The 25,950-nt window shown below is 36.8% G+C and overlaps 1 protein-coding gene and 1 long non-coding RNA gene across 2 annotated transcripts in view; both read right to left on the bottom strand.

Moving 5' to 3' along the window:
* ST6GALNAC5 (ST6 N-acetylgalactosaminide alpha-2,6-sialyltransferase 5) overlaps nt 1–25,950 on the bottom strand; it is a 162,936-nt gene that overhangs the window by 113,509 nt on the left and 23,477 nt on the right. The window lies entirely within an intron of this gene.
* Nucleotides 815–24,172, bottom strand: LOC140637522 (uncharacterized). The gene is made up of 2 exons (XR_012034615.1): nt 23,718–24,172; nt 815–2,650 (listed from the first exon to the last, which is right to left on the bottom strand). It is a non-coding gene; the product is annotated as an uncharacterized lncRNA (long non-coding RNA).

The raw sequence follows: 25,950 nt of genomic DNA, 5'->3' as shown, positions 1-25,950 counted from the left end.
TTATAGACTCATTAAAATTTTTTACTTGAATTTTTAATGAGGGAAAGTAAAAGCAATACAATGTTAAAAAGATAAAAGCTGGATATAAAAATTATGCATTAGGTGTTATACGAAGGTATTAAAATTCATACATAATTTAAAAACATCCAAAACAAGTCAAAAGACAAATGACAAATTGGGAAAATATTTGCAATACATAATAGACATGAAGTATGTATTTATAAGATAAGATAAATCTTTAAGAAGCAATTTTAGACAAGACAAAAATCCCAATTTAGAGATGGGCAGTTCAAAGAATAAAGAGGTCAATAAATATATAAAAATATGTTTGACTGCACCACTGATGAAAAACTACTAGTAAAAATGACCTATCATTTCTACCTAACGAATGCAGAAAGTATTTCATTTCTCCTAGTAAATTGGGAAAATATTAGTAATACGGGTATGAGGGATCTACCTTTCTTATACATTACTAGTGAAAGCCTAAGTGCTCCATCTTCTTTTGGCAGTCTTGAAATAGATATCAAAATTCACCCAGTAATTCCTCTTCTAGAAATTTACCTAGAGCTATTAAATATAGGATACATGTACAAAGAGCTTCAGTGAAGCATTAAATCAGAGAACAGAAAGCTAGAAACAGTCTACCTACTTATAAATAAGGGACTGGCTGCACAATTTCTAAAACATCCATCCATCCGTTTAATATGATTATCTGCTTCCATTTAAAAGGAATGTTTTCTTTTTAATTTCCCATATGGAAAGATCTCCACAAAGTTCAGTTGAGTAAAAAAATCCAGATGCAGGGTATGATATAGAGAACGACCCTTATATAAATGATGGGGATAATTGTGTGTAGGTATGAACAGAGAGATGACTGGGTGATGGATTTGCATTTGTTTTCTATATGCTTGAATTTTCTAAATCAGCCTGCTGCTTTAATTTCAGAAAAATATTTATATGCAGTGATTATCACTTAGTAGCAAGATTAGGTAATTTTTCCCTTTTTTTAGAGCTTTTGGTATTTTGTTTTTTCACTATCACCTTGCTTTATTTCCATAACAAGAAAAAACCAAAATAAAATAAATTAAAATAAAATAAAATAAAATAAGATAAAATAAAATAAATAAAAAGAAAGGAAGAAAGAAAACCATAATGGAATTACTGGTGCCTATTACCTCGATCCTGCCAGGTAGATTTATTTGCTCCGTTTCCCACCATTGTGGCAGGGGCAAGGGAGGCATGGAGCTATCTCTTCCCCTGACCCATCAGGTTTCAGGAACCAGGAAGCTCACGAAAGCTGCCCATGGGTTGAAAGCCCTGGTTTCAGTGTTGCTGGCTTATGGATGAAAATGTGTCTGCCTAAGTCCCAGCCTTCTCTTCTAGACGGTTTTGCCTCTTGTTATCTTTAAAAATCCTATCTCTAAAGTTGACAAACGTAAAACACTCCCAGTTTTTTGAAATGGCAACCTGTATCTTCCACAGGTTTAAGGTATTGAAGAAATGTTTACATTTGTTAATGGAACTTTTGGGGAAAAATTAGAATCTAGGTTTTTACTTATAGATTTGTTTTCAAAACACCTAAGTAATGATGGAAGGTATCAATCAGGACACACAGACCTCTTTATTGTTTTTTTTCTTTAGATGTCGAATATTTGGCTTGGGTGGACTCCCCATAATGATGAGAGTTTACAACTCCTGAATGCATTTTCATGAGAGACTATGCTTTGAAATTTTAAAGCAGAGGACAGGCTGCTCTTATTCTGAATTAATTTGAGTAGAGTATTGACTAAAGACAGAAAAATGGACTCTGCTGTGGTCTCTTTACCCTGTGATCTTCCAGTATAAGTCACTCTGATGGCAAAGATAAATATGTCTTTGGCGTTGAATTGGCAAATTCAAATAGATTGCTGGAATCTTTAAGGAAACCAGGCCAGCTATAATTATTCTTTTTAGTTTCAAAAAAGAAAAAAAAATCTCATTATTGCTCATGGGTCCCTACTGGTCAGGAATGTTTGGACCCAAAGACTACCTATTTCTTAACCTTTCAAGGTCTCTTGGAGCCTTTTGGTTCCATTAGTCGGAACTGCCCTTGGTCTGAAACCCTGGATATTTAAGCTAATAGAACTGTTGGTGTTCCAGTCCAGTGCAAGAAGAGTGGCGAGGAAATGTGACAGCATATGAGTTTCTCACTTAAGAAGCAGGTTTAAACTAGTCCATCAGGAAGGTGACTTTGTGAATAGAAGGAGACATTAAAATCCTGGTTATAAACATTTTAGGGAAAGGATGGTGTATTAAATATTTTGGTATCCTGCCTGACGTCCAATAAACTGGTAGAAATAAAGTTTAAGTTCAATAATATGTGTGGATTCATCCAACCGCTCAACAAATATTGGTGTCCCTCCACAAAAGGAACTGGTTGGGATATTAAGATGCATGAGATGGGCCTGTCATCAAGAAACGTGATCTGAATGCACCTTCTCAAATAGAAGCATTGTCTCTAGATACTGAGGTAGTGGAGCCCCTCTTCCATGTCTGCCTTTCATTCCTCACAGCTGGAACTGGAGTAGATGGGCTTAGTGAAATGCAAAAGCAATGCCACTCAACAGACCTTGGTTTGTGGGCTTGAAGATAGGAGTAGTATTTCTTTTATCTGAAAAAAAAAAAAAGTCTTTAACTCACTCACACTGCACGATTGCACACACACGCACAGAGTTTAAGATAACCCAGCAGAAATCTGTCTTTCCCACTCTTTGGTATCACAGCAGTGCTGATTTCCCCCACTGCCTGTCTCTAAGGCACATTTTAGTACCATCATGCTGTGTTTATTTGACCAGGTTTTCATCAGGATGTCATTTGGTGCATTTTCAAAAGCCCAGGAGTACAGCATGCAGTACCTTTTCATTGGAATGGAACATGAATATGTCAAGTGTTGGCTGATGCATTATAGTTTCTGTGAATATCTGTATGGTGTTTACTAACTGTGATGCGGGCTGGTCATATGTTGGGATCACACTTTTCCAAATATACGTCATCACGTCAATTGCTCTGCTCTAAATCTATGAAATCTAACCTCAGCAAGACTAGTGATGGGACTGAGTGATTCTTTGGTTGGCAAACAAGCATCTTTTATACCCAAATCGACCACCCTTCCCCTCCTCCCTAACTTCCTGGAAGCCACTAATCCGTTCTCTAATTTGGTAGTTTTAAAAATATGTAAGTGGTACTAACCAGTAAGTTACCTTTTCAGATTGACTTTCTTCACTCAGCATAATTCCCTAGAGATACATACAAGTTGTTGCATCAACAATTTGTCCCCTTTATTACTGAATAGAATTCCCTGACATGGGTATAACACAGTTTGTTTAACAATTCGCTCATTGAAGGACATCTGGTTTATTCCCAATACTTGGCTATTATGAATAAAGCTATGAGCATTTCTGTACAGGTTTTTGTGTGAATATAGGTTGTCATTTCTCTAGGACAAACTACCAAGAGTGTTACTGATGGAATCACCAGTTTTATGAGCAACTGCTAAACTGTTGGCTATGGTGAACACAGCACAATGGCTGTATTATACCCCTACTGGCAACGTGTGATTGTTTCTCTGCATCCTTGACAGCATTTGCTTCTGTCCCTAAATTTTACGAAGCCATTCTGATAGGTGTACAGTGATACCTCATTGTGTTTTTTTTAAGATTTTAATTAATTAATTAATTAATTAATTAATTAATTTATTTATTCATGAGAGATACAGAGACAGAGAGAGAGAGAGAGAGAGAGAGAGAGGCAGAGACACAGGCAGAGGGAGAAGCAGGCTCCATGCAGGGAGCCCGACATGGGACTCGATCCCGGGACTCCAGGATCACGCCCTCGGCCAAAGGCAGGCGCTAAACCACTGCGCCACCCAGGGATCCCCCCTCATTGTGACTTTAATTGCATTTAACTACTGACTGATAATGCTGAACATATTTTCATGTGCTTATTATTTGCCACGCGCACATCTTTGCTTCAGTGAAATGTCTGTTTGTATCTCTGTCCATTGCCTGAGTGGATAGTTTGTTTTCTTACTGCAGAATTTTGAGAGTTCTTTGTATATTCCAGATACTGATCCTTTGTTGGAAACGTGGTTTGCAAATATTTTCTACCAAATTGTATCTTATTTTTTCTCTTAACAGGGTCTTTGCAGTGCAAAATCTTTCAATTTTGATGAGATACAATTTATCAATTTTTCCTTTTATGGATGTGCTTTCAGTGTCAAGTCTAAGAACTCTGTCCAGTCCTAGATCCTGAAGATTTTCTCTTAATGTCTTTTCTAGAAGCTTTATATTTTTTACATTTTTCCTTAAAGTGCATGATGCATTTTGGGTTACCGATTTATAAGGTGTGAAGTTAAGTCAAGGTTCCCTTCCTTTGCCTATGAATGCCTGATTGCTCCAGCACCATTTGTTCAAAATGCTATTTTTCCTCCATTAAATAGCTTTTTGCACCTTTGTGGAAAATCAGACATATTTGTGTGGGTCTATTTCTGGGTTCTCTATCCTATTCCAATGATCTATGTACCTATTCCTCCAGCAATATCACACTATCTTGATTACTATAGCTATCTAGTTGGCAGCAATACCAGGTAGGGTGATAACTCTCATTTTCTTCTTTTTTAAAGATCATTTCAGCTATTCTAGGGCCTGTGCCTTTCCACAGAAATTTTAGAATGGTCTTGTCTGGTTACAGAAAAACCTTACTTGGATTTTGACAGGAATTGCATTAAATCTACAGATTAGTTTTGGGGAAAATTGACATCTTTGCTATGTTGAGTCTTCTAATCCATGAATACAGTATGTCTCTCCTTTTATTTAGGTCTCCTTTGATTTCTTTTGTTGATAGTTTGTGTTTTTCAGCATACAGATTCTGTAGTGTTTTTATTTTTATTTTTTTAAATTTTTTATTTATTTATGATAGTCACAGAGAGAGAGAGAGAGAGAGAGAGGCAGAGACACAGGCAGAGGGAGAAGCAGGCTCCATGCACCGGGAGCCCGACGCGGGATTCGATCCTGGGTCTCCAGGATCGCGCCCTGGGCCAAAGGCAGGCGCCAAACCGCTGCGCCACCCAGGGATCCCTGTAGTGTTTTTATTAAGTCTATATTAAGTATTTCATTTATTTTGGAGTGAGTTTTTAATTTTTACTTCCACATGTTCATTGTGAATATACAGAAATGCAACTGATTTGTGCATGTAGATCTTTTTATCCTGTGACCATAGTCAAATAGTGAAATCGCTTATTGGTTCTAGGAACTTTTTTTTTTTTTATAGATTCTTTGGAATTTCCTATGCAGATAATCATATCATTTGCAAACAGAGACAATTTTAAAACTATTTTTCTTCCTTTTCAACATATATGCTTTTAAAATTTCTTTTTCTTTCCTTATTTCAGTGGCTGGAACTTCCGGTACTATGATTAAGAAGAATGGTGACAAATATCTTTTCCTCATTCTCCATCTTACAGGGAAAGCATTAAGTCTTTCACTGTTACATAAGATATTAGCTGTAGTTTTTTTGTAGATATTCTTTATCAACTTGAGTAAGCTCCCCTCCATTCTAGTTTTGCTGAGAGTCTTGATTGTGAATGGTTGTAGGATTTTGTCAAATGCTTTTCTGTGTCAATTGATATGATCATATGTTTTTCTCCTTTAGCCTACTGATATGGCAAATTACATTGATTGATTTTCAAATGGCGAATTAGTTTTACACATCCCAGTTTCCTTTACTGGCATTTTTAAATGACAAAATCAATTTCATTAATGGTTATGGACTTGGTAGTCTGTGGTTTTCAAAAGATTGTTCTGTTTCTTCTAAGTTGTCAAATTTATAACTGTTAAGTTGCTCATGTGTTATTTTAACAAATAACAGTGTTATTTGTATCCCAGTGTTATTTTAACAAATGCAGAATTTGTAGTGATATCCCTGCTTTATCTTGATATTGGTGATTTGTGTTTTCTCTCTTTGTACTTTTGTCAGTCTTGCTAAAGGTTTATCAATTTTATTGATTTTTTTTTTCAAGAACCAGCTTTTTGTTTCACTAATTTTCTCTTGTCTTCTTGTTTTCAATTTCTTCCTCTTTTTTATACTGAAAATCAACAAGACAGGAAAAGAAGAGCTTTTTTGCTCTCATTTTCTTTCAAGTTCTTGGTATCCTCCTCTATCTTTTCTTCATTCTTTCTGTGTCCAAGAAAGGCTCCTTCTTCCTCTTTTCAAAAGCTAAGTCCTTTCTCCTGAGTTTTGCTTCAGTTTTCTCCTCTAGGGTCATGCCAAATTTGGTAACTTTGCTTTTTCATAGGCGAGCTTCTCCTTAGCTTATAAGTTTGTTCCCACCTCCATTCTGTCCTAAATAAAGTCCTGTAGGCATAATTACCACTAAACTATTGCTTCCATTCACCATCAAATTTCTCAAGTAGGTACCTACATTCACTGACACCAACATTTTATATTCTATTCATTTTGGCTATCCCCTATTATTGTGACTTCACCCTAATCACATCTCAATTTATTTGATTCTGTTTGTTGCTCCTACTTCTACTGACAGTAATCTCTCAATAAATGATGGCTTCCCCTGCTCTGCCCAGTTCTGACCCTCTATTCTTTTCTTTGTCTTAGGTCTTCTGTTTTCTTGTGGCCTCTGCATTACCTGTGTGTCTGTGGGTTTTGGTGTCACTCTATTATTTGTGCTCTTGCATCCAAACCCTTCAAGAGAATATCTGACTAGTTGGTCAGATACTCTCCAGTATAAACTGGAGATGTTGGTCACTCTTCAGTATAAACTGCTGGATTGGCCACAACCATTTTGTAAGATTACCCTGTAGGTTGACTTTGGGTTGGCTGCTGTTATCTGATCCAACTGGCTGGGGTTAGCACAGCAGGGTAGTGTGCATAAAAAGCATGGTAACTATATATAAAAAGTTTGCCAGAAGGAAGCAGGGGACAGGGTCTCTGAGCACTCAGAGTAAACTACAATTTAAAATTCCAGATATGGGGATGCCTGGGTGGCTCAGTCAGTTAAGCAGCTGCCTTCGGCTCAGGTCATGATCCTGGGGTCCCGAGATTGGGCCCACATTGGGCTCCCTGCTCAGTGGGGAGTCTGCTTGAGATTCTCTCCCTCTCCCTCTGCCCTTCCTCCTACACTTGTGCTCTCTATCAAATAAATAAATAAATAAATAAAACCTTTTAAAGAAATAAAATTGTAGATTATGTATAGTTACAGTGTTAGTTTGGGATTTGGGTCATTTTTAATAAAGGAGATCAGTAGATTATTTAGTGACAAACATTATGGCCAAACTGGCAGTTTTTTTTAAAGACCTAAAAATCAGTATTTTAGTTTAAATTTCTTTATAGTTTCTATAGCACATGATTTTGACATTCATCAGTTATCAGTCATATGGTTGTTTTCCTTTCAGATCTGTAAAAATAACGGGATCCTCATTAAAAATGGAGTTGAAAAGCCCTAAAGTGGGGATCCCTGGGTGGCGCAGCGGTTTGGCGCCTGCCTTTGGCCCAGGGCATGATCCTGGAGACCCGGGATCGAATCCCACGTCGGGCTCCCGGTGCATGGAGCCTGCTTCTCCCTCTGCCTATGTCTCTGCCTCTCTCTCTCTCTCTGTGTGACTATCATAAATAAATAAATAAATAAATAAATAAAAAATAAAAGCCCTAAAGGAAGAGCTCTCATACACTATTGCACAGACCCCAAACAGCAGGAAGTTTACTTCATATACCCCAGCAGGAGGAAGGAAGAATTTCTTCTTGCCCAGCAACAGCTCCGCCAATGAGAAACTGCCACACTCAGCCAGTAAGAAATCATCACCATCCAGAATGCTTCAAAACAGCCCCTCCCAACTTCCTTCTTTCCTCCATAAAAGCAAGACTCCCCCTCTGTTTCCTGGACCTGCATGTGGTTTGCCATAGTTTGATTACCCCAAATTGCATTTCTCTGCTATTCTTGAATAAACTCATTTTTTGGGTAAAATAGCTGGCTTTTTTTTTTTTTTTTTAAGGTTGATGCATGTTAAAATATAATGAGATTGATTCACGGAAAATCACGGAATTTTTAATAGCTGAGATTTTTAAATTTCTAAGTTTTGTTATTTCTCTGTAGAAGGCAAGATTTAAAAATTCACCAGTACTTCAAAAGACCAGAATATATAGAGAGAGCTGACTAGAGAAGGTATCCTAAGATACTTGACTCTCCTTTCCTGGACGTGACATGAAAACACTTTCCTCCCCCACCCCTTTTTTCTAATTTACATGTGAAATATAGTCATCACCAGAAAGATGAATATAACATGTCAAAACATCATCCAGGACATTATTTCTCATCACCTTATTTTTCCACAAATATTTCTATCTTCAAGCTTCAGCACAGCTTTCCACCTTATTTAACGCCATATTTATGGTGTTTTCTCTGATTTTTATTAGCAGTCTTCAGTGAAACTGGTTATGGCTCTTTTCTATTATTTCTTACACACTGCTAAAAAATTCATTCTTTAATACGTAGTTCTCATTTTCACTCAAGCTTCAACTCTCTGATTATAAAGTTATTTTAGGGTAAAGGTAGTCTGAATTTGCCAAGATTATAATGAAAAAAGGTCAGAAGTTTATAATTTTTTTTTTTTTTTGTAAAGAAACTAAGAACTCTTGACTTCATTTTTGGGAATTTAGCTTAGGTTCAGCCTACATTTACTCAGCACTTATAGTGTTAGGCACTGGAGATGTTAAAATGAATTAATACAAGTTCTAAAATCAAAGACCTTACAGTCCAGCAGAGGAGACGGCTGGATATAAGGTTCATTTACGCCCAGTGAGACCACTGGTAAATTTCTTGTGGACAACAGGGGAAAGGCACCTTGTCTTTTTGAGACAGAGAGAGGGAGACAGAGAAAAGTTTTCAGTTAAGAAGATGAGCTGAGCCATGTTTTACAAAATGAATAGAAATTCCTAAAGGGAAGAAGGTTAAGGGATTTGTGAGGTGTGGGGGCAATGCAGGAGTGGGAATAGTATGAACAACTGGGGGTGGGGAAAATGATAAGCTCATTAGTACCCCAGAATAACAAAGCTGCCTAGAATAGAGGAACAGAGAGCCAAGCAGGGCAGATGGGATGGCCTGTCCAAGCTGTGCTTAGGAGCTTTTTGCTCAATCCACAGGGCACCCAGGAAGCTCAGGAGCCATTTAAATTGGGAGTGTTGAGGTCACATTTGTTCTTTAGATGGATCGCTCAGTTGCATGAGCAATGAATTTAAAGGCATAAAACCAGAGGCAAGCAAACAGGTTCAGAAAATTCTGTACTTGTGATTAAACGGAAAGATAATGAAGATCTGAGAACCAAGGTATTAGCAGAAGGAGCAGAGTAGTTCCCTGAAGAAATTGAAAGATAGCATTTTAATACTATTTTCAGGATCTTAAAGTACTAACTCTAGGAAATCTAGCCTATAAAAACAAAGACATAGAGAAGAAAACAAGTGGGAAGAATGGAATCCTTATGATTCTTCAGTTAGAGAAGGAGGCCACTTTACATCAATAAACCTCATTTTAAATCTCTGCGTGTGTGCATAATAGAGAACAGTCCACTTAACAGTCGTTTGTGTTGCCGTCCAGCTAAAGAGAGTGTTCATTAGGGTCCAAAGTATCCAAATTTCACAAACCCTCAAGCAGTGAGAAGGACAGGAGTGTCTAGTGCTCAGCATGGGACCTCATTCTTCTGACTTTCTAACACTGATGTGACGGTAAAAATGACCTCCATATTTAGAAAAATTTTAGAGTGCTCTTCTTTTCCTCATCTTCAAACTGTATTAGAAGCCAGAAAAGAGATTTCAGCATGTGATCAACTTGCTCTTGGGTATCTTTGAAAGAAGATAATTTCTTAAAAAATAAATTTTAGTATGTTACTTAAATAATAAATCACCTACTAAAAATAAGAAAGAAAAAGTTTAAATTATTTATAACTGCATTACACTGAGGCAATAGGAGTATGTATGTGTGTTTATCAGTTGGCATTTTAATTTTTCCAAGTGATTTAAACACATTTTACATAATTGTTAGTGATCCTAACTTAATAATAGATCAGGAGTAAATAAAGGACATTTTGACCCTGCTGTCAATATTTAGTCTAAATTTTCCTAGCATGATTTTTTGCAATGTTCGATGTTAGGAACAAGTCAGTTTTTTGTCTATTACAAATTTTACTCTATGTTTTTAAGGTTCTTTTTGCATTATTTTGTGTTGGCTATTTATACCAGTAACTTATAAGCTGAAGGAAAAAACCTCTTTGCTTTCATGTATATGCAGAGAGAAATAGTGAGGCACATACACAAGATCTTGGCTTTAGGCAGCGTCAAATAATGAAGTCAATATTTCCTTTTCCAAATCAAAATTTGTGTAGTTGGATAAAGCAGCACTCAGATCCTTGTCCACCTGACTTTCCACTCACCCTGAGGGATTCTTGGGAACACTCCACAATTAATCTAGGAGGAATTAATTATGGAGAAGTATAGAGATTCTACTCAGGATTGGTACATTTTTTTTAAAGTGTGTTCATTATATAATTATTTATCAACATATTTTGATAATTTCTATACTAAATTTTTAGCAGCATGGAACACAATAAAGCTTAACTTATAGGGAAACCATGGTAACATTTCATTTAACCAAACATAAGGAAAAATTTCTTTCCTTGTTTGGATCATAAAGCTGCAGTCAAGGTAACATTAAGGAACACCCTAACTGCAAGAATACCTAAAAGGACAGCAAAAGTCTCAAATTTTGCATTGACAAACATATCCTATTTGTTTCAAAGCCAATGACACACCAGCTGCATTTTAAGTGGCACGTTAAAAGAGAAATATGGAAAAGTTTATTCAAGCTTTGTGTTTTCTCCTTCCTGAGCACTGAAGATGGCTTCAAAATCCCATCCTTTAATTACTTCATTTACTTTCCAGTGGATACCCAAATCTTGATGTTTAAGGAAACTTTACTTTTTCCATGCACTGAAAAATAAACTTCATTTTTAAAGATTTTATTTATTTATTCATGAGAGGCAGAGAGAGAGGCAGAGACATAGGCAGACTGAGAGGGAGGATCCCTGCGGGAGCCTGATGCGGGACTTGATCCCAGGATCCTGGGATCACAGCCTGAGCCAAAGGCAGATGCTCAACCACTGAGCCACCCAGGCGTCCCTGCAAAATAAACTTTAGACCAAGATCACAAGGGGAAGAGAAAATTTCTGGATCATGAAGTTTTCAGCTCCAGACCCTAAGACCAATGTATGAAATCTGAATAGGGCATAAAGAGTTTCTTATTTTGAAAAGAATAAAAGAGAAAACAGAAGATTGACAGTCTCTCTGGCAACACAACTATTCTTAAGATGCTAAACAAAGGATGGGTTGCTAGAGATAGTGCAAAGCAACTGTGTGAGGTGGCTGAGTCATTTCTCTCCTTGACACGTCATCTGTCCCAGCCTGGCATCCGCAACTTCTGTCTCAGAAACAGCTTTGCAGAGCACAGATATAGGAAATTTTGTGTTTTGTCAAAATTTGGAGTCTCTTTGTTCAAAGGCAAAAGCTCCTTTCCTTCTAAAGACTAGGAATGCAGTCATTCAGTGGGAGATATACTCTACATGGATGCTTCGGGGAATTTTTTTTTTTTAATGCTGATAACTAGAGCAATCTTGCTTTCTTTTATAGAAAGCATGTTTTCTCTTCACCTTCCAAATTCTCAAATACACAAAATGATTTTTATGACCACCAAGGTATTTTTTAAACATGTTACAATCCTAACAAAGATCTATACCCGTCTCAAGCCCGCCCTGAGTGAGCAGATGTGCTTACTTGCATGTCTCTCATCTTCTAAAAACAAGTGCGGTTTTTAAATTAAAGATGAATGTAGCTCAGTAGATGCTCTCTTGGTGCAAAGAGAACCCTAGAGCTAATGGGGTTAGCTTTATTAAAGTCTGGTTTAATCATCTAGGATTCTAGTGGGTGCTGAATTAGAATTATGCTTTTTTTTTTTATTTTGGTCTTACTACTTTCTAAATATATTATTTACCTACTGCATGATCAGAGAAACAAATTTTGTAGTCACAGGGATTCTGAAAGGCATATAAATCACTATCTATATCCTTATCTATATCAACACAAACATTTGTATTTTCATATAGAGATGTCAATATTGGTAATAAACGTCCAGTTCAAGGAATTAATAAATATGTCTTCAAGCTTGGATCGACACAAATTTAAAGGCTTTAAAGTTAACATTGAAACTTTTTAAAAAGTGTTTCACCAGCGATCAAACTGGTTATTTAAAACTAAGATGTCCAAGTCTCTCAGTTGTAAATACCAAAAACAAACCTCTGATCCACATCTCAATAAAAATGTTTGGTTAACTTCTTTGGGCAATCAATTCAGACAGCTAAAATGATCTCCCCTGAAATTACTATATTTACTTATCTTTTTTCTCCCCCAAAGATTAAAAAAAATTATACATCTTTAACCACTGCAATTGTGACATTGCATATCACCACCCACATGTTCTAATTCCATGATTGCATGTATTTACACAAATTATATAATAAGATGCAATTACAATAATTACAGAGGAATAGGCAACAATTGAAAAAAATTACAAATTCCCACTAAAATAACACTACATGATATGAAAATCATCAGACAAACTAATACAAGGAAAGAAACAGTGTGAAGATGAATAAAACAATACAGTGCCAAACAATCCAGCAAAACACCCCAGTCTGAGCAAACGGAAGCATGTTACGCTGGGAAATTTGAGGCTTTTGGTTTAAGACCGAAGCTCTTTTTCCTTTAAATTTGCTTCCCAGTCCTATAACGTGAACGTTTACCATCTTGACTTTCCTAAACACGTTATGACTAGAGAACCTTTTTTCCTGATTTCTTATCATTTAAAAGAAAAGAGGAAGAATCATTACTAAAACAATAAAACATGAACACACTATAGACAACTCTGTGGAATTTTGTTAGGATACAGGAGGTCCTGCCATGATTTTCTTGTCCTTTTTTCTAGAAGTTGTCTCTAAGTGTGCATCTCATTTTCAAGGCATTTACAGTCTGAGAACATTGTCCAATTTCATTCTCCTTTTTGAAAAGAATATTCATAAGACAAATAATGCAACTGATACATTTGATCTCTCTATAAATTGTCCTATAGTGTATCTTATTTGCATTGCAACACCCCATTTTGCTTCCTATTTCAGACAAATATCCCTAATATAAAAATTGGGAAGTTTGCCTCTTTGGTTTCTCTTGCAAAGATTTTAAAAGATCTGAGACTATGTCTTGCCAGCCTATGACAAAGAAATTTCATATTCTGACATAACCAGAATTCTTCACAAAGAAGCTTAGATTTATTTTTTTATTGTTTTTAATTTATTTATTTGAGAGACAGTGAGGGCATCTGAGCAGCAGGGAGGGGCAGACGGAGAGGGAGGACCAGACTCTTCATTGAGCCCGGGCGGGGGGCCTGGGGCCAGATGCAAGACTTGATTCCAGAACCTCGAGATCATGACCTGAGCCAAAGGCAGACACTTTTACTGCCTAAGCCACCCACAAGCCCCCCAAAGGAGCTTAGATTTATCTTTCAATCTAGCTTATTCATAATTTCTATATGTTCCACACATTCGTATTATGGTTTACGTAATATTTCCTAACAACTCCACAAGATGACCTTTTTATATAAGTCAAGTCCTCATTTTACAGATGAACAAACTGAGGCTTTGAGAGCTTAAGTATGGAGATTGGTGTTAAACGTAGAAAATAGTTCAGCCAAGACCTGAATTCTGGGCTTATCTTTAGCCTTTATATAAACACATGCTGACTGCTGACACTGCACCAGATATGAGGTTGTAAGGGTACAAAGATGAATATGACATGGTCACTGCCCTTGAGGCACTTAATGTCTTACAGGTTACACACACACAAACACGAGCAATTTCAATATAAAATAGAAAGGGCAGAGAGATTGGTCTGAAGAGTTTTTAGTATGAAACAGGTTTCTTAAGGCAATATCAGATGCCTCTTGCACTCTGCCATATGGCAACAGGGCTTAATAAACACGACAGTATGATATGATTTAAAGGAGGGATAAATTAGATTCTTTAACAAATGAAACTGATATATAATTTTAGAAATTAAAACTTCTATTTCTGAGAGCATCAGAGACTTGTTTAAAATTGTAAGTGCATTGACTCACTGATTAAATGATTAATGGAGTGATTTATTTATTCATTCATTAAGAAATGGTCATTAAATGCTTGCTGTGGGCCAGGTACTGCAACAGGCTTTGAGGATGCAAGGAAGAACAAGACAAGAATTCGGCTGTGGTGGAGCTTACAGATGTTCAAAGCAACCAGACAGAGTGTCAGGTGCCACATGAAGGGAAAGGGAAGGTGACGTGGAAGTACATAGGAAAAGCTCTAACCCAGATCTCCTGGAGGAAGTGAAGTCTAAGCCGAGATTACAGAGGAGATAAGCAAAAAGGAGGGGTAAAAAAAACTAGTGGTCTGGAGGCAATCTGGTCTAGTAATGTAAAAGCCTTGAGAAGAAAAAGAGCATGGCAAAAATAGAATCTGAGAGAAATTTAGCCTGCTTGGAGTCATGGGTAGGAAATGAAAATGATGAGAAGTAATAGGTAGTATCATCAGAAAGGAAATCTATTGCATTAAAATTGGATTTTAGGCTAATGGTACATATATGGGAAATGAACCCTTCCATAGGCTCTGCAGGTGGTCTTGCATGCTGGGAATATCTCCTGTTACCTTAATAGAAATATAATGCACTAAAGAAATGTTTTTAGTATTAATGAGGTAAGTGAAAATAATGACAAAATATAAAGGAGGGAGATTGGGACCATTTTAGGATTAAAACTAAGGTGAGCTAAGGATATCCACTTAGTTAGAATCCAGAAAGTGAAGCAGAGTCAAAGGCTAAGTTCAAACATCTGTTCTGATGGTCCCAATTACGAGATCCCTCTTCCCATGCTTAATAAGGAGCAAAACCTCATGTAAATGAAGCACACAGTAACCAAGAATAGGGTAATGTGGGGTAGACCCCTTGGGGATGTTGGAAGACTTTCAATTCAGGACAAAGAGAGGGATCATGTGAGGAAGAACTTACGTGGTAAATGGAAGGGGCCACCCAGAGCCTGGCAACAATAAGAAATTGTATAGATGGATTTTCTCTTACCAGTGCAGCTGGAGCTGGCAAAAATCAACTAAATGTATTGTTACCATTACCCCACCGAAAGGACCTTTGTCTTAGACTTGGCAGCTTTTGTGGGTTGGTTTGGGCCATTTGCAAATGTGATACATGGCTGACTCAATTATTCTGTCTTTTGCTGCAACCAAAGGTCACTGGGCATCTTCAGAGACAACAGAAACAGGGGATCACAGAGACTAGAGTAGGAAGATAGTAAGGAAGAAAATCATAATAGAATCTCAGCCATGACAGGGATTTTAGCTTAAGAGCAAACATAAATCCAACCGATAGGTAGATAAATGATGTGAGAGTTGAGTTTTAGAAAGATTCTTCCGGGAGTAATGGATTGAAGAGGGCAAAAGAATGGATGGCTACAGGGGAGGCTGGTTAGGAAAATGTTGAAGGAATCAGTGGAGGAACGATGGTGGCCTCCTCTAAATGGGCGAGAGTAAGGATGCAGAAAATGGGTGGCTTCAGGAGGTGTATGGGAGATGAAAGGTTGGTGTGTGTAGCACAGAAGATGACAGAGTGCAAGTAGGATACCTGGCTGTGTCATTCTGAAAACTGGTTTTAACAATGATTTGTAAAAATAAATAAATAAATAAAATAAAATTAAAAGAAATGGGAAACCCTAGTCAAGGCCCAATTTTGGGGGACAGGAGAAGGCTGAGATGATTAGTTGCATTTTGAACACGTTGAATTAGGGTACCTGTGGGGCAATTCAAGGGGATGTGTCTAGTAAAGCAGTTGGATATGCAGATCTGCAGCTTAGGAGAGAGACCTGGGGTGAAGACACAGGTGTTTTGCATTAATTATGCACATTTCTAAGCAAAAAGAGACAAGTTCAAGTTCCAAACAGACACACCTTCCTACTTAAAAGCACTTTCTGTTTACACTCGATCTTATCAATCAAAAGTGTCTTCATAAAATTCTTGTCATGCCTGTACTCAACAATCAAAAAATTATGGGAGACATACTATATTTAATGATAGTATTCCTCTAAAATTCAACACTTTAAGTGGCATTAATTCTCTTTTCCCATCTTGTAAAGACTTTCAAGAATAATTATCTGATGAGGAAGTTCAAAAGTTCAGATATTATTTTAACTGCCTTTCTCAATTTAAATTCTTCACCTTTTGCAACTGTCAGGAACGACTCTGCTACTTTATTTCCTTCATGGAGGAAATGATTCCTGAGAAGTGCTGCCAACAAAAACCAGTGTGAGAAACCTTAATGAGAGTGGCTTTATTCTAGAAGCTCTTGGAAAGCCCACTTTGGTGGGGGTGTGTGTCACTTTTCTTGTCATATTCTCCATCTCAAAAGGGCTTTTAACTCAGCTATATCACTGTGCCATAGAAAGGAATTTTGGCAGGCATTTTTTTTTTCACATTGGCTTGGAATTTTTTTGTTGCTAGATAATAGGTTAAATATCATTTGCTGCTGTTCAGATAAGAAAAAGAGAAAGAAAGGACTCATTGTGGCTTTTCCTCCCACAAAATGATGAATACATTTAAGACCAGAGCATTCTGCTTTCTTTCAAGCAGTTAAGTCATGCTAATTTTTTGTATGCTTATAAAAAAGGTAGTTCTGCAACAACACCACAGAAGGTACCCTTCTCGATCTTACCACCAGCTAAAAATCACTCTGTTGTAAGGAAGATTGCAGCAAATGAAAGAGATGAATGTATCTCTCACTTCCACCAAAGCTCTCCAATACATCAAACTAACTGACACATGCCCTAGCACATTTACTGGGAAGATTCTCTTGATAATCCATACGTGAGCCTCCATCTGAAAAAAAAAAGACTGATTTAAGAAAGTTAGGTTTTATTCTAGGAAAATAACTTTTTGATACAGAATAGTAGTTTTGTCTTTAAAACTGGAAAAATTACTTTTATTAGTCATCAAAGCGCAGAATTTTTAGTTTTTCACTTAAAGAGAGATTCCCCTCTCCAGGTCAGAGCTTGAAGAAACATGCCCGGACAGTTACTAATGACATTTCTTCATGAAAGACTGAGCATATATTCCTGATTTTGGACATAAACACACTGTAGTGAAATACACTGTCCTCCACTCCCTGTGCGCTCCCTTCTACACCTGCTGTCTCTGTATAAATCTGGTAGGGAGGAGGTCCGAGCGGCCTTACCAGTGTGGCAGAGGATGGGCACCACCATCATTAACCTGACATTTAGAAGAACTGCTGGGCAGTTTGGTTCCAAGATAATAAAAATGAAATGGCTAAGCTGACAAGGGTCTGTTCTTTCCATGCTCAGGAAATACCTCATAACTCTGATTCCTTCAACTGCATCCTTGGGCAAAATCTCTATCCCTGTATGAGAGAGAAACATGATTTACTACTGCCTAACTCTACGGAAAATAAACAAAGCTCTTGATTTCCACCCCCCCCCACCCCCCCACACACACTTTTAGCAAAGTATAACTTGCATAAAGAAAGAGGCATAAAGAAAGATGTTACGGCTCAATGAATTTTCACAAAGTAAACATACTCATGTCAACAGCACTCAAATCAAGAAATAGGACACTGTCAGCACCTCGGCAGCCCTTCCTCTGCTTTCATTCACAGCTTCCCACAAAGATAAACACTGGTCTGTCTTCTTACATCATAGACCCATTTAGTCTATTTTTGAACTTTATTTAAAGGGATCATATAGCTGTAAACTTTGTCAATGGCTCTTTTCATTCAACATCAGGCTTGTGAGACTTCATCCATATTCTGTGCTGTTGTGGTTTACTCGTTCGTGCTGCCATATGGTAGCCCACTTTGAACATACCACAATTTATCTGTTTGGATACTGATGGATATTTGGGGCTATTTAGTTTTGCTACAAACATCCTTGGACATGTGTTTTAAGGAATCTACTGATGCTCGTCACATAACTCAATAACTAAATTTAAATCCCTCCCCTTTGCTCTTCCAACTGAGTCTATAACATCCCCCCCGCCTCCCCTCCTTCTGAAAAGACCAGATTTCTTTAGGACCTCAAGGACATGTATGGCAGACTTTTGCTCTTTTTACCATCTGGCATTTATTCGTCCTTCTTCCAGGAAAATTACAACTCATGGATGCAGGTGGAACTTCTCCCCCAAAACAGGCAAGGAGCATGTGGCCTGGGCCTAAGCCAACAGAGAGTCACATTCCTATTTTGCTTTATCTTTATAACAGATTTTTTGAGATATAATTCATATACCATACAGTTCACTCGTCTCAAGTGCACATTCAGTGCACTTTTTTAGAGATACGCAAAACCGTCACCACAGTCAATTTTAAAACATTTTTATCACCTCAAAAAGAAACCCCGTGACCTTTAGCTGGAACTCTCCTATCTACTAATCCCTCCCCACAAACCCCCAGTCTGAAGATATCATGAATCTACTTTGTGTCTATGGATTTTTCTATTCTGGACATTTAATGTCTAAAATTTTCAGAAGAACATGGAATGTCCAGAATTCTATAATACATGGCTCTTTATGGCTGGATTCTTTAACTTAGCATAATGGTTTCATGGTTTCGCAGTTCAGCCACGCTGTGGCAGGATAAGTACTTCATTCTTTCTATGGGTGAATAATATTCACTTGTATGGATATGCCACATGTTGTTTATCCACTCATCAGTTGATTGACATTTAGATAGTTTCCACCTTTTGGCTACTATGAATAATACTGCTATAAACATTTGTGCATAAGTGTCTTTGTAGCTCGACATTATCATTTATATTGGTATATATACCTAAGAATGGAATTGTGGGGACATATGGTAACTCTGTGTGTAACCATTTGAGCAGCCGCCAGACTGTTTTCCAAAATATTACATTCCTACCAGCAGTGTGCGAGGGTTCTAATTTCTTTACGTTCTTGCCAACACTTATTATCTGTCTTTTTGAATATAAGCTTCCCAGTGGGTGTGAAATGGTATCTCATTGTGGTTTTGATTTACATTTTGCTGACTAATGATGTGGGGAATCTTTTCACGTGCTTGTTCTCCATTTGCATATCTTCTTTGGCAACATGTGTATCCTTTGCTTTTTTAAAAAAATTGGGATATTTTTCCTTTTTTATTGAGATGTAAGTGTTCTTTATGTATTCTGGATAGAAGTCTTTTATCAGAAATATGAGTTGCAAATATTTTCTCCTATATCATGGGGTGCCTTTTCACTTTCTTGATAGTATCCTCAGAAGCATACAAAATTTTAATTTGGATGAAGAACAACTGTTTTCTTTTGTTGCTCATGCTTTTGGTGTCATTCCTAAAAATTCATTGTCAAATCCAAGGTCATGCAGATTTAAGTTTTCATCTAAAAGTTCTATAGACTTGTATTCACAGGTATTTTACATTTAGGTCCTTGATCCATTTTTGAGTTAATTTTTTTATGTGGTGTGAGGTTAGGGACCAATTTCATTCTTTCAACAAATAAATATCCAGTCATCCCAGCATTTTTTTGTTGAAAAGATGACATAATTCTATTTCACTAACATATAGGTCTATCCATATGCCAGTAACTCACTGTCTTGATTATCGTTACTTTATGGTAAGTTTTGAAATAGGAAAGTTTTAAAATTTGAAAGCCTCTAACTTTTTCTTCTTTTTCAAAATCGTTTTGGCTTTTTGGGTCCTTTGCAATGACATACATTTTAGAATCATCTTGTCAATTTGTACAGAGAAGCCAGCGGGATTCCAATAGATACGGAGTTGAATCAGAAGATCAATTTGGGGAGTACTGTCCTCCTAATAATATAAAATATTTTGATTCATACACTTAGGGTGTTTTTCCATTTATTTAGATTTTTTATTTTTTTCAGCAATGTTTTACCATTCTCAGAATATAAGTTTTGCATTTCGGGATCCCTGGGTGGCGCAGTGGTTTGGCACCTGCCTTTGGCCCGGGGCGCGATACTGGAGACCTGGGATCGAATCCCACGTCGGTCTCCTGGTGCATGGAGCCTGCTTCTCCCTCTGCCTGTCTCTGCCTCTCTCTCTCTCTCTCTCTGTGTGTGTGACTATCATAAAAAAAAAAAAAAGTTTTGCATTTCTTTTGTCAAACATATTCCTAAGTATTTTTCTAAAGATTTCATTTATTTATTTATTCATTTAGAGAGACAGAAAGTGCAACGGGAGGTAAGGTAGAGGGAGAGAGAGAATCTCAAGCCGACTCTGGACTAAGCACAGAGTTTGGCAAAGGCTTGACCTCACAACCCTGAGATCATGACCTGAGCCAAAATCAAGCATCAGATGCTCAACACACAGAGCCACCCAGGCTCCCCTATTCCTATGTATTTTTGATGCTATTGTAAATTGTTTCTTTCATTTCATCTTTATATTGTTCATTGCAGATGCATAGAAATAGAATTGATTTTGTATACTGATCTTGTATCTTGCAACCTTGCTGAACTCATTTATTAGTTCTAACAGATTTTAATGTATTCCTTAAAATTCTCCTTATATAAGATCACGAGCTGTTTTTTTTGTTGTTGTTGTTATCGTTGTTTGTAAAGAAACATAATCACAATCACAAGAGAGAACCAGTTAATTTCAGTGTATCATCTTCTAACAATTTTTTGGAGATGAGAGAATAAAAGAACACCCTCTGATCCTGAGAGAAATTCTGTAAAGAAATTCAAGGGAAAAGTGATGTACTACTCTATTTTCTCAATTTATTGTAAAATAGGGCTAGAAAAAAATTCAAGTGCAACATCTTGCAATTATAGATTATTCTAATTTATTTAATTTTTAAAAACTTGGTTATTTACTTGAGAGAGAATGAGAAAAAGAGAAAGAACAAGCAAGGGGAAATGGAGAAGCAGACTCCCCAGAGAACAGGGAGCCTGATATGGGGCTTGATCCCAGGACTCTGAGATTATGACCTGAGCTGAAGGCAGACACTTAATCAACTGAGCCACCCAGGTGCCCTGGTTATTCTATTTTAAATGGCCATCTAATAAGCATATTGAAGAGAAATTAATAATCAACTGTATAACAAGGTAAGAAAGTAAAGTTCAAATTAATAAAGACACTCTAGAAAAAAAGAAAATAAGATTTTATTTTCTGCACGAGGCAAAAGATCAGGAAAACGTTATCCAGTTCAGAAAACCAATGGAATGGAATTTCTCTGCAAGTAGCAAATCCATAGCCGGAACAAAACATTTCTCATTCAGTAGGTCTTATATTCCCAAAGTACCCTGTTCTGGTGTTTCTTGTTATTTCTCAGCAGTTTCTGAATGTACCATAATTTATCCTCATGTTTCCCAGATACAGTGTTTGATGACTTGTAATAAAAGGACTAAAATGATACTATAGTAGACCAGAAGAATATATATCACCACAGGCTGGTCTGAATTCTTTCACACAAAAACCTAGGTTTTAACCATACTCACAATGGAGAGTACCGCCTCACTGTAAAGAGAGGCAAATCCAACCCTGGGCTGAGGTAATCTCAGTGCCGCAGCCTCATAGCAGGTGCCGAGAAAGCATGGGTATGTATTAGCAGCCAGACCAACCAGGCAGGCCCTTTTCAACTCTTGAAAAGAGGACCCTCTTTTCAAACCCTTTGCAAGGTCCCAAAAGGATAACCAGTATGCTGATGTACAGTAGGGCCTTTAAGTCTACCAAAAGGACATTAAGGACTAAGGAAGGAAGATATATCAAATGAATACACAATTTTTTAGGTTCTTGAAATACTGTGTAGCCCTGTTGTTGACAGATATGGATAAATATACCAATTATTTATTTTCATCAGAAGAAAATGTTGGAGTTAATGAACCACAAATACTTATTGCAAGTATTCCATTTCCTCAACCTCTATGTTATAAAGCAAAACGTCTCATTCAAGGGTACTGAGGAACTTTAGAAAATATTTATCTGAAAACCACATTGACATCTAATGAAGCTAATAATGTGCTGACTGTAAACATCATCATGTTCTTCCCTAAAACGCTGGTGTTCTGAACAAATATTAATCCATAAATCTGTTCACAATTCATTATCTGAATTATTATTCAGATAATTCTCAACATGCTAGTATTATTAAGCTACGGAAGATTTTCATTAGTGATGGATGTAACTAAATGTGATTTTTAAAATCACTGAGGAAATAAACATTTAAGAAAAGTTATTCCCACTTGCAAAGCATAAAAATAAAATATTTGAAATGATTATTTTTATCAGTTTGTTCAATTCTAAAATTAGGCTGGCCATTTTTCTTACTTTCATTTTGTTCAATACCATGTTCAACTGCTTTAAGCAGGTATCAAGGGAATTTGTTAAAATCCTAGGAAAAAAACTAAAAATATTTAGCTCTGCCTTATAGCAGATTTGATAAACATTTTCTTTTGTAAAAGTATGTTTTAATTCTGGGCAAACACCAAACATTTCTTTGAGTATGGAATATTTCTACTATATTGTAATCTATACAACTACAACTTTTAATAACAAGTTGGAATATAAGCCTTTGGGTATTACTTATTGTGGAAGAAACACTAAACTATAATCATGTAACTTCACATCTCAAACAAACTTCAGTATTTATCCCATCCCAACCCACTTTTATCACAGATATACCACTTGTGAAGTACTTAGTAGCATTCTATCTTTTATTAATTATTAGTTTATTTATTTACTTTGGATGACAAGGTTTTTTTTTAATTGAGGTAAAATGGGTATAATAGATACATAATAATATATATAATTGAAATATAGCGGATATATAATTGATATTTAATATTGTGCAAATTTAAGATATACTACCTGTTGATTTGATATATATCTTGCTATTACATATACATAATATACTGCAATATATTTATGGACATATATTTATGTATCTATATCTATATATTACACATATATACGTATGTATATATATTATTACATATATATGCAGGATTATATGTATGTTATCATATAATATATAAATAAAATTTTAAGTATATAGTATTATATAAATACATATATACACTGCAGTAGAATTACCACCCAACACTTCCATCATGTCACATAGTTATCATTTCTTTCTTGTGGTGAGAACATCTAAGATGTACTCTCTTAGTAACTTTGTAGTATAAAACACAGCACTGCTGACTATAATCTAGGTGTTGTGCATTAGATCTTCAGAACTTACTCCAACTGCAGGTTCAATCTCTTTGACCAACTTCTCCCCAGTTTCCTCACCCCGCCCCCAGTCCCTGATAACCACCATTCTACTCTGTTTCTAGAAATTTGGCTTTTTTAGATTCTTCCATACAGAACTTTCTTTGTTCGACTTGTCTCACTTAGCATCATAGCCTGAAGGTCCATCCATGTTTTCACAAATGACAAGATTTCCTTCTCTCTCATGGCTAACTCAGATTCCATTTTGTGCGTATGCTATATACACACACCCACATACATACACACACATACATATACATACATATACGCACACCACACACACATATACATACCACGTCTTCTTTATCCATTCATCCACTGGCAGATAGGCTGTTTCCATATCTTTGTTATTGTGAATGCTGCTGCAATGAACATAGAAGCACAGATATTTTTTGATATCCTGTTGTCATTTCCTTTGTATATAGGAGTTTATATATCCCTATATAAGTGGGATTGCTGGATCTTATGGTAATTCAATTTTTTTATTTTAGAACAGTGCCCAAGTGCTCCCTTTCCTCCACATCCTTACCCACACTTGTTATTTCTTGTCTTTTTAATAATAGCCCTTATAACAGATGTCAAGTGATAGCTCACTGTGGTTTTGATTAGAATTTCCCCGATGATGAGTGATGCCGAACATTTTCTCATGTACTTGTTGTGGATTTGCAGGTCTTCTTTAGAAAAATGTCCGTGCAGTTGCTCTGCCCATTGTTTAATTGGGTTGTTTGTTGTTGTTGTTGTTACTGAGTTGCATGAGTTGTTTCTATATATTGAATAGTAATCCCTCATCAGATAAATGGTTTGAAAATATGTTCTCCTATTCTGTAGGCTGCCTTGACATTTTGTGGATTGTTTTTCTTGCTTTGAAGAAGCTTTTAGTTTGATATAGTCCCACTTGTCAATTTTTGCTTTTGTTGCGTGTGCTCCAAGAACTTGCTGCCAAGATGAATGTCAAGAGGCTTTTTCTCTATGTTTTATTTTAAGTCTTTAATCTATTTTGAGTGAATTTTCCTGAGTGGTGTAAGACAGCGGTCCAATTTCGTTTTTCTGCATGTGGTCATGCAGTTTTCCTGACACTGCTTATTGAATATACTGTCCTTTCCCCACTGGATATTCTTGGCACCCTTGTCAAATATTTGCTGACTGTATGTGTGTGGGGGGTGGTATTTCTGGGCTCTCTATTCCATTCCATTGGAATAGAGAGTATTTATTTTTATTTTTATGCCAGTACCATGCTGTTTTGATTACAAGAGCTTTGGAGTATAGTTTGAAATTAGGAAGCATGATGCCTCCAGTTTTCTTCTTCTTTCTCAGGATTGCTTGGCATTCAGAATCTTTTGTAGTTCCAAATTCATGGTTAATCTCTTCTATTTCTATGACAAATGCCATTGGGATTTTGATAGGGACTGTATTGAATCCATAGATGTCTTTGGGTAGTATGGACATTTTAACAATATTAATTCTAACCTATGCATGCAGAATATGTTCCTATTTCTTTAGGTCTTCTTCAGTTTCTCTCATGAAAGTTTTGTTAGTTTTCTTTGTACAGATCCTCCACTTCCTTGGTTAAATTTATACCTACGTATTTTATTTCCGATTCTGTCGAGAATGGGATGGTCTTCTTGGTTCCTTTTTTCAGATGTTTCCTTGTTAGAGTGTAGAAACATGGCTGATTTCTGTATGTTGACTTTATATCGCAAACTTTTCTTAATTTCTTGATTAAGTTCTCACATTGTAAGGAGTTTGAATGAACTGTGGGGACATCACCACCTTCACTCATGAAGTGGCATGCTGCGAGAGAACACCGTGAGAGGGAAGAATTTTTTTCATTTTAAGTGTGGCCTCCATCACCAAGTGACAAGTGACAATGGGAGTGCCTATAAAGTCCACAGGGAAGGTCGTTGGGCACAGCTGGATACAACGTTTCCTTGCTTAAATTTCTCCCCTGCCTTTTGTGTGCTCCAAACCTCTTCATCACATGGTATCGTTAACTATACTTGGTTGATTTTTGTCATAACTCTGCACAGAAAACTCCTTAGCATCCTGAATACTGCTGACCCACGGGCCATGGCCAGGCGGGGGGTATACTCTCTGTGCCCCGGGATGGGCTCTTCGGGTTGGCAGAAGGTCAGTTACCAAGAGACCTCATTCATGGAGCTCCAAAGTAAGTAGAGTCAAAGCTAACTTTAAAACAGTTTAATGATGATTTAATTTGTTTCAGTTTCCAGGTAGGTCAAGTGGGAAACTTTGGGGATTTAATGGTACAAAAAACGATGGTTTCTGATACAGACACTTTTCATGACAACATTGTCTTGAACCTCTTTCAAAGGTAAAGAAAAACTTAGGATGCCTGAGTGGCTCAGGGGTTGAGTGTCTGCCTTTGGCTCAGGTCATCTTCTCGGGATCCTGGGATCGAGTCCCAAGTCGAGCTCCCAGCAGGGAGCCTGCTTCTCCCTCTGCCTGTGTCTCTGCCTCTCCTGTGTCTCTCGTGAATAGTTAAATAAAATCTTTAAAAACATTTTTTTA

This window comes from Canis lupus, chromosome 8 (assembly GCF_048164855.1).
Source record: "Canis lupus baileyi chromosome 8, mCanLup2.hap1, whole genome shotgun sequence".
NCBI classification, from domain to species: domain Eukaryota; kingdom Metazoa; phylum Chordata; class Mammalia; order Carnivora; family Canidae; genus Canis; species Canis lupus.
Note: the sequence above shows the minus strand (reverse complement) of the source record. Positions and strands in the feature narration are given on the sequence as shown.